Below are 10428 nucleotides of genomic sequence, written 5' to 3' on the forward strand. Positions count from 1 at the left end.
CAACCCGCCGGCGACTACGTGGGAGTCCAGCGACATAGCCATTATGCTAACTGCTGGTTCCCGTGGCTTTTTGTTTTTATAATTATCTTTTCAAGAGCAAATGTTGTGAATTTTGATGAAGTCTAATTTATTGATTTTTTTAATTTTAGAGTTTGTTATTTTTGTGTCCTATTTAATATATTTTTACTTAATCCAAAGCCACTAAGATATTTTATGTTGGACTGGCAGGTGGTGTGGTGGTTGAGGCACTGGACTTCCACTGGACTCCACGTGGCTGACAATGGTTTGAGTCCCAGACCTGGCAGCTTGCTTTCTCACTTTCCCTCTGGTCAAATTGAAATAAATAAATAAATAAATAAATAAATAAATAAATAAATAAAATGAAATAATAAAATAATTATTAAAAAACATATATTCTGAGCCAGTAGGTGGCATGGTGGTTAAGGGTTCCGGACTCCCACATGGGTGACTGCAGTTCAAGTCCCTGACCTGGCAACTTTCTTTCTTACTTTCCCTTTCTCTCTCTCTCTGGTCAAATTTTAAAAATAGTAATAATAACAAATACATTTAAATAAATAAATAATTCTTTTTAAAAAGATACTATATGTTGTTTTCTTAAGTTTTAGATGTTATATTTAGGTTAATGATCTGTTTTAAGTTAATTGTTTTATATGGGATAAGGTAAGAGTTGAGGTTTATTTGTCTATCAATATGGCTACCTATTGGATCCAGAACCATTTCTTGAAACAAATTACCATTTTACACTGAATTTCCTTGTTGAAAATAAATTTTTATGTTATTTTTCCTTCACTTATATTGCATGACTGATTTTTTAACTTAATAAGTTTATATTATTAAGAATGTACATTGTGTGTAGCATTGATGAACTTGATTTCTTCTTTTAATTTTGATTGTATACATTAAAATTTTTGTATAGATGTATGTTTCAGTGTTTTCTACTTTCTTCTCTTTTTTTTGGAGAGGTTTTTGCTATAGGGTGCATGTGCTCACCAGAAAGGCAGAGAGAGACAGAGAGAGAAAGCAAGAAATCACCCCCAGGGGGGATGGTCATGCAGCAATCCCTTCTCCTCCGTTCTCCTCTCGGGATCTTGGGCACGCACGCACACGCGCCCGTCGTGAGTTTTAAGCCACCGGGTGGGTCCGGGACGCGAACCATGGTCAACTATGTGGGAGTCCAGTGACATAGCCATTACGCTAACTGCTGGTTCCCATAGTGACTTTGCTGATATTGGCTAGGCTCTTTCATATAGCTAGAAGTTGGCAGGATCGGGGCCAGCAGGTGGTGTGGTGGTTAAGGCGCTGGACACTTCCACATGGCCACCTAAGGTTCCAGTCCTGGACCCGGTGACCATCCTGCCCTGGGGGGTGATTTCTCACTTTCCGTCTCTCTCTGTCTGGCGAGCGCACACGCCCTATAGCGAAAAAACCTCTCCAAAAAAAAAAAAAAAGAGTGTACAATTTAGTGGTTTTTAGTATAATCACAGATTTACGCAGCCATCACCACTATCTAATTCCAGAACACTTTCATCACCCCACAGAGAAACCCTATACTCATTAGCAGTCACTCTTCTCTTCTCCTCCCTAGCCCCTGGCAACCACTAATCTCCTCTATGGGATTTGCCTGTTCTCTGGAAAATTTTATTTACGTGGAAATATATAATATGTGGCCTTTGTGACTGGCTTCTTTCACTTAGCATATTTTCAAGGCTCGTCTGTGTCATAACATGTATCGGACTTCATTCCGTGTTATTGCTGAATAATGCACATATTTCATAAGAATATTCCTTTGTGTGTAAACCATATTTTGTTTATCCAGCTTTAGTTGATGGACATTTGAGTTGTTTCCACTTTTTGGCTAATATGACTCATGCTGCTATAAACATTGTGTACAAGTTTTTGTGTTATTGATTTCTAATTTCATTGTAGTTATAGAAAATACTTTGTATGACTTCAATCCTTTCACTTTTCTCTTCTTCTTTTTTTTTTTTTTTTTTTTTCACTTTTTGTCACAGGTTGCATGTATGCCCAGGAGAGAGACAGAGGGAAAGTGAGAAATTACACACCCCCCTCCAGGGGAATGGCCATGCTACAGTACCTTCCCCTCCATTCTTCTCTCTGGATTTTGGGCAGGCATACACACGTGCCCAGTATGTTTTTAAACCACCAGGACTGACCATGTAGGTTACGGCTACCTTAAATTCCATGCCACCTGCTGGTCCATCAGGCCTTTTACATTTATTGAAGCTTGTTTTATGGTCAACATATGGTCTGTCCTGAAGAATGTTCTACATGTACTTGAGAAGAACATGTATTCTTTTTCTTTATAATTTTTCCCACCTGGGACAACCTGTGGCCTGGTGGTTAAGGTGGACAGAAAGAATAAAGAATTAAAGGACTTGATAGAAGTGTTGTTCAGAACAAGGTAGGGATTCTTAGACAAAAAGAACAAGGTAGTGGTTCTTATTTATTTTTTTAGAGAGATTTTTGCTATAGGGTCTGTGCAGTTGCCAGAGAGACACAGAGAGACAGACAGAAAGTAAAAAAAATCATCCCTCAGAGGAGATGGCTGCACCACAATCCCTTATCCTTAATTCTCTCTTGGAATTTTGGACATGCATGTACACACACCTGGCGTGAGTTTTAAGCCAACAGATCCAGGACTTGAACCATGGTCTGCTATGTGGGAGACCAGTGAAGTAACCATTATACCATGTGCTGGTCCCAAACTAGTGGTTCTTAAATCAATTGTCAGGCTTCAGTTCTGTTGGATGGAGGAGTTTTTATTTTGTGATGATTCTTAGAGACTGAATGTTAGTTAGCAGTGTGCCTGTATCGGGCTTCGAAATAGGATATATAGATATAGATATAGATATAGATATAGATATAAATAGATATAGCTCCTATTCCTACAAACACACACACACACACACACACACACACACACACACATTTAATCCATGTTCAGAACAGGCTTTGAAATAAAATATGTATCTATATGTCTATTAGGATATATATTGGGTCATTGGGAAAGTCACAATGCATTTTTGCATAGAAAAATACATCATGACTTTTCTGATAAGCATATATATATACACACACACACACACACACACACACACACACATAGATATATATAAAATTATACACACACACTGAATCAATTTTCAGAACAGCCCGATTTTACAACTTTAGAAATTGAGATATTCATGGTTTGTAAACCTTAGCCAAAGCATACACTTGAGATGTATGTTTTCCCCTCTGTTTCCTGCCAAAGCCCGTGGTCTTTCATCACAAAACCTTAGTATGTTCATGTGTTATTATACTCCCAGCTCTTCCTCAGAGTGTGTCCTTTGCCTCCAGGGCCCATACAAACACTTGTAGTAATTTCTAGTAGATGTAAGAAGTGCAGATCCTCTGCCACCTGGGGTACTTAGTTGTGGTAACCTGAGTTTTCCTTGGAGGGGGAGCTGTGCTGCAAAATTCCTTTCCCTTCCTAAGTTTAACAGACTAGAGTGGTTGAGGTCCACCACTGAAAGGACAGTGGATCTTTGCTTCTGGCTACCTCTGTGTTTGCTTTCAGTCACATAATGGAAGAGTCTCTAGTGGCCTGGCCAAGATGTCCTCTGCTCCATCAGTATCCCTAGACACAGTGACTCTTGGATATGAAGTAGCTTCAAGTTTTAGGTAAATGGGTCTTAGCAGGTCCATTCTCTTGTCCAGACTCAGTTTCTTCAGCTACAGAATTGAGGGGAAGCTTTGGTTGGCTATATTAGTAGTTATTACCTCATGGAAATGAAGACTAGAAAAATGCTCTAGCCCATGTGAGCATTATTGTCTACTAACTAAATCATTCACAGACTTTGCCTATATATGTACACACACTCACGTGTATGACTACTTTTCAAATGAGTCATTCTGTGAGAGAAATGCAAATCCATTTAAAGCTATCACTGAAGTTCAATTTTTGGACATAAAATTTCTCAATCAATGTTTACTAAAAAGTATATCTATCTTAAATGTATGTGTGGATATTGCAAGGGCTGTAGAATTTATAGCTGTTGTGAAAAATATATCCTCACACTCACAATGATTGAAAAGCACTAAGACATTTCCCCAAGGTTTCTTCTAGCCTAATGGAATATAATTAAAAATATTTAACATCCATGGGACCTACAGTTGGCATAATGGCTATGTTGCTGGACTCCCATGTTGCTGACCACGGTTCATGTCCCAGACCCAGTGGTTTAAACTCACACCAGGCGTGTGTGCATGCGTGCCCAAGATCCCGAGAGGAGCATGGAGGAGAAGGGATTGTGGTGTGGCCATCCCCCTGGGGGGTGATTTCTCGCTTTCTGTCTCTCTGTCTTTCTGGTGAGCGTATGTGCCCTCTAGCAAAAACCTCTAAAAAAAAAAAAAAAAGTAACATCCAGCATGGCAGGGGATATTGACTGGTCAGAATGCATCATTCGTCTGAGCCAGCCGATGTGGTACATTATGCAGGGAAGGCTGGAGGCCGTGGGATTGACTTTGGGTTCAGATTGCTGTGTTGGCTTGAACACATGCTGGATGAGCATGCACGGGCCAGGATCCTGACGAGCTGGAGGGAAGTGGATCAGGGGGTGATGAGATCCTGTGAGGATTCTTCTCTCCTTTACCCCGACCCCAGCAGCATGCATGCACTTACTATCAATTTTTAAAAAACGTATGTGGCTCTTCCACAGGAGGCCTATACACTGCCGCTTGTGCCGCCATGTCTCTAGTGATCCCTGAGAAGTTCCAGCACATTTAGCGAGTACTCAATACCCACATCGATGGGCGGCGGAAAACAGCCTTTGCCATCACTGCCATTAAGGGTGTGGGGCGAAGATATGCTCATGTGGTGTGGGGAAAACCAGGCATTGACTGCACCAGAGGGCAGAGGAGCTCACTGAGGAGGAAGTGGAACGTGTGGTCACTGTTATGCAGAATCCACGCCAGTACAAGACCCCAGACTGGTTCTTGGATAGACAGAAAGATGTAAAGGATGGAAAATACAGCGAGGTCCTGGCCAACAGTCTGGACAACAAGTTGCATGAAGACCTGGAGAGACTGAAGAAGATACGGGCCCATAGAGGGCTGCACCACTTCTGGGGCCTTCGGGTCCGAGGCCAGCATACTAAGACAACTGGTCATCGTGGCCGTACCATGGATGTGTCCAAGAAGAAATAAGTCTGTAGGCCTTGTCTGTTAATAAATAGTTTATATACCAAAAAAAGGTTAAAAATGTATGCGTTGGAACAGGGCACAAGCCAGATGCAAGCCTGCTAGGATGCGCCCCCTGCTGGCCACACTCTAATCTTTTAGTTGCAGGATCTTGAGCGTGGTCGAGGGAGTCCCAAGGAAAGGGCTAAGACAACTAAGACAGCTGGGACACAAGGTTGGGGTTGGGGCAGGAGCCTGGGCAGTGGTCGTTTACTCTCATCACGGCAGTATATTAGCATCTCAGCGTTCGGAGGTTGCATGAAGGCCATCCTTCCAGCTGCGACACTGAGATGGCCTGTGATCCTTCCTGGGGGTGACAACATGGGCTTGGCCTCTTGCCTCTCATACAGCTGATCCTCTATGGCCACAAGTCCACCTGGTATCAGTGGGGCACTCTTCTGCCCCAAATTTGACTTTAAAATGCTCCATTGTGAGGACCAGCAGATGGTGTAATAGTCATGTTGCTGGACTCCCACGTAGTTGATCATGGTTCAAGTCCTGGACCTAATGGCTTAAAACTCACTTCTGGTGCATGTGCGTGTGTGCCCAAAATCCCAAGAGGAGAATGGAGGAAAAGGAATTGTGGTGTAGCCATCTTCCCTGGGGTGAAGGATGATTTCCCTCTTTCTGTCTCTATATCTCTCTGGCAAACACACACACCCTATAGAAAAATCTCTCAAAACAAAAAAGAATACTCCATGTATAAGGCATTTTCCACACAGACAGTGAACTTGTTAACCTCCAGTTGGGTTTTGGGGTCAGCTGGTGATGTAGTGGTTAAGGCATGTGGATCCCACATGATCGGGTTCACAGTTCAAGTTCTGAACCTGGTGGCTTAAAAATCACATGGGTGCGTGAGCATGTGTGCCCAAAATCCTGAGAAGAGAATGGAGGAGAAGGGATTGTGGTGTGGCCATCCTCTCTGGGAGTAATTGTTTGCTTTCTCTCTCTCTCTCTCCCCTCTCTCTGACTCTCTCCGTCTAGTGAGAGAGTTTGCATGTGCCCCGTAGCAAAACAGACAAAAGAAAACACAACAAAAGGGTCTTGGTGGATGAGTTCACGCTGCATACAGGTGAACTGTAAGAAGGTGAATTTGGGGCCAGGAATCCATTTCTGGGTTCATGTGTCAGTCCTGCTTCTGTCTCCTTGTACGTTCTTGGGCAAGTCACTTCATCCCTGTGACCTAAGCTTTGAGGGCAGTAAAATGGGATGGTGACTTCTGTGCTCATAGGGCCACTCCCAGAGCTGTGCTGGAGCTTACATGAGAGAGAGAAGTGCTTTGCAGACCGTGAGCAATCCTGCCGCTTAGAATATCGCTTGTCTGCTTCTAGTTAAATCAGGGGCTCCTTATCTGCCACTTGTTTAGAATATTTCTTGGCTCTCCTCAAATGTAGCCATAATATAGCTTCAGGTTTTAGGGAGAGGGACAGAGTGAGGAAGTGTGGTCTTTTCCTTTAGCCCTGCAGAATCACACAAACTTAGTGCTGAGATGGCAGCTGCAGAGTACCTGACCCACCTTCTAATGACTGGGATCGCTGAGGTCCAGAGAGGCCTAGCGAGTGACCCAAGGCCACACAGCAAGTTATCAGTGGCCTTCTGATTCTCGGCTCCTCATCGCATGTGATGTGGCACGCGGCAAACCATGCATTCAAATTCATGCCTTCATTCATTCGCAGCATGGAGGGAGTCCGTGCTAAGTGTGCTTCTGTGCTGTTTTGAAGTAGACAGCACAAGTCAGGGCAAGTCTGCTCTCAGGGTGTCCCTGACTCTGGGCAGAGGACACTCTCTTAGAGTTCTGAGAGAAAAATAGACAAAGTGGGACTTTTTGGCAACTTCCTTGGGGGTGGAGGTCGTTTTGGAGAACAGTCCTAAAGTGTGACGAAGCTCAGCCAGCCAATACCAATGAACAACCGGTACCTCGCCCCTTTGTCTCATTTACTTTTCACGTGTCTTTACAAAGAGAAAAGGGATATGGCCAGGGTTCCTTGGATGAGAACTGAGATGTGATTTCTGGGCCTTGCAGGGCTTATGAACTGGCTCAATTCGAGTAGAAGGAATGTGTGTTCAGGTGCTTGGGAGCTGGGTTCATATCCTAGCTGTGCTATTTCCCAGGTGTCCAGGTGTGCTTGGGCAGGTTACTCTTGTGGAGACGTAACGGGGTACTCGCCTGTGGGCTCCTGTGAGGGTGAGATCGGTGACGGAGGGTAGAGCAGGACTTGGCACGCAGTGTGCACGTGGTAGTGGTCGTTGGCTGCCCTACCAGCCCCTGATGTAGTGGCTTGGGTCAGTAACCAAGGCCAAGTACTCTGGACCTGAGTCCTGTGCTTCCAGAAGAGAGGCCTGGAAGGTTTTCCTCTGTTGAACAATAGCAAGGGCAGCAGCAAAGGTGAGGTTTGCTGAAGACTCAGACCTGAGAGCTGAGGCCCTCTGTCCCAAATCAATCTCTTTCTCTTTCACCCTTTCCATCTCTTTCTCTCTCTGGTTGGGTGGGGCCAGTCAAAGCTCCCGCAGGCCTGGTTTGGATACCCGAGTCACCCGCCACGCCTGACCGCACTAGGTGTCGGTTCTGCCTTGTCCCTGCTGCATTCCGGCTCTGTATGTCAGCACCTCATGAAAATCTCTCAGGTCTCGGCTTTGAATAGCCCCTTGGCTGCCTGGGAGCCAGAAGGCTGGCTCTGTTTTGCCTGTCAAATCTTCAGCTTTGTCTGTCTACCGGCAGGGAAGCTGGGTCCCCTTACATAATACCAAGCAGGCCATCACTGTCAGGACCAATCCCACTGGGTTCAGGCTGGGTAAACAGCCCACCCGACCTGCCAGCCAGGCTGAGGCCAGGCAGTGGCAGGAGCTGCTAGTTTTTAGGGGCAGGAGGCTGGATGCCTGGGCAGATGCAACACTCGCTGCTGAGCTCCCCTGAGCCTCTCTCGGCCGTCGCAGACCCTTCATTTTTTTTTTTTTCCTTCTTTCACTCCTGTTTTCACTGGGCATGTTATAAGTGGGCAAATGAAAGAAGACCTTGGTAGACAAGGAGCCCATGAATATATATCGAAGCCTCACAATCTGCCACATTTCTTCTTTTGCTTTAACTGCTAGGAGGCTTGGAACAAATTTAGTTCCGGTGGTGATAGTGCAGCCCCGTTGTGCGGCCACATCACTGCTCCTTTTCAATTGGTGCTGCTGCTGCTTCTTTCTTCCTCCTCCTCCTCCTTCTTCTCCTCTTCTTCCTTCTTCTTTGTTTTTGTTTGTTTGTTTGTTTTCTGTTTTTTTTTTTTTTTTTTTTTTTTTTTTTTTTTTTTTTTTTTTTTTTTTTAGGGCTTGTGCCAGCCAGAGAGAGACTCAGGGAGAAGGAGAAGCTGTGTTCTCCGAGGTAAATGGTCACACAATCCTGTCTCCTCCATCTCTCCCACTCTTTGGGATTTTGGACATGCCATACACGCACCCAGAGTGTTTTTCAAGCCTCTGGGTTCCCAACTGGAACCACGTGGTTGGCACTCAGGATCCAGCTGCTCCAACCACCACACCATGGTGCTAGCCTAGTTCTTAGTGCTTGTTTATTTATTTATTTATTTATTTATTTATTTATTTATTTATTCGAGAGAGATTTTTGCTGTAGGGCGCATGCACTTGGAGAGACAGAGAGAGACAGAGAAACAGAAAGTGAGTAATCACCCCCCAGGAGGGATGGCCAATGCCGCAATCCCTTCTCCTCCATTCTCCTCTTGAGATTTTGGGCATGCACACACATGTGCCTAGCGTGAGTGCTAACCTGCCCAGTCTGGGACTCAAACTGTGGTTGACTAGGTGGGAGTCCAGGGACGTAAGCATTATGCCACCTGCTGGTCCCAGTTCTTAGTTTTAAATCTATCTTTAATATAATCTTTCTTTTGTTACTATTTTTATCATCATAAAAACACATAACATAAAATTTACCATTAGTGACATCAGGGGCATTCAGAAGGCTGTGCATCTCCTACCACCGTTTAGTTCCAGAGCATCTGCATGAGCACAGAAAGAAGCCCCCAGCCCATTAAGCAGTCACTCCTCATTCTTTAACTTTTTTTTTTTTTAATTTGTTGTAGGTTCATCTATTTAAATTTTATTTATTTTATAATTTCTTATTTATACTTAGTTGTTGTACAGTCTTATAGCATACTATATGGCTTTTATTTTATTTATTTATTTTTTGCATTCAATCACCGTGTATCATTACAGCATACCAAATGGATTTTCCCATCAAGAATATACTGCATATCGGTCCCGTCAAAGACATTCTTTAATTTTTAGAGACATAACAAATACCTTTGTACATTGACCAGGGGGTATGGAGTCTAAGTAAAAATAGTAAATAAAAAAACCAGACAATTCACAAATGTTATTGCATTAGCTGGATACATTCACTTATTTTTCCACAGTCACTTTTGCTTCATTCTCAGAGCAAGTGGGGACCGAGTTGTTGCTTGCTTCTCACATGGCTGTGGCAGTCCAAACGCCCTTCTTTCTTCTCCCTCCTTCTGTCTCTTTGTCTATCTATCTACCTACCTACCTAAGCTATTTATCTGTATCACCTTTTATCTATCAGAAACCTATCATCTCTATCTATCATCTATAGTCTTCCTACTCTCCATCCATGTATCTATGCCTCGCTTTAGTAAATCAGATCATTGATTCTCAGTTTGCACATTAGAATTATCTGGGTAGATTTTCAGATCTGCGGATGTCTGAGTTCCATCCCAGGCCAGTTAAAATGGAATCTTTCATTGTAGGTTCTGGGTATCTGCAGATTTTTTTTTTTATGGAGGTGGGAAAGAGAGAGGTATTTTTGACTGGGTCCTGACTTTACAACCCTCTGCCCCAACCTCCCAGTTGGCTAGGAGTGCAGGTGTGTGTTAACTTGTCCGGCATGTTCAGATTAGTCCAGGATCTGAACCTGGCAGCAAGACCACTTGTGCCACAGAGGCTGGGCATATTTTTAAATATTTCCCAGGTGATTCTGATGCATCATGAAGGTTAGAGTTCACTGACTCACTTACCTGTATTAACTTCTCAGTTACTTAACCTTCTGCAAAAACTTCTTATCCCAAGTCTGGTGCTCAGTTGGTCTTTTTTTTTTTTTTTTTTTTTTTTTTATTCTTGTTTTATTATTAGAAAGGGGTAATTTTTTTTTTTTTT

General features: G+C 43.5%; 1 pseudogene; it reads left to right on the forward strand.

The window, feature by feature from the left end:
- The first annotated feature begins 4771 nt into the window (after positions 1 to 4771).
- On the forward strand, positions 4772 to 5275 carry LOC102501763 (40S ribosomal protein S18 pseudogene; annotated as a pseudogene).
- Positions 5276 to 10428: the final 5153 nt, after the last annotated feature.

Source organism: Tupaia chinensis, unplaced genomic scaffold, assembly GCF_000334495.1.
Source record: "Tupaia chinensis unplaced genomic scaffold, TupChi_1.0 Scaffold000104_1, whole genome shotgun sequence".
Classification (NCBI taxonomy): Eukaryota; Metazoa; Chordata; class Mammalia; order Scandentia; family Tupaiidae; genus Tupaia; species Tupaia belangeri.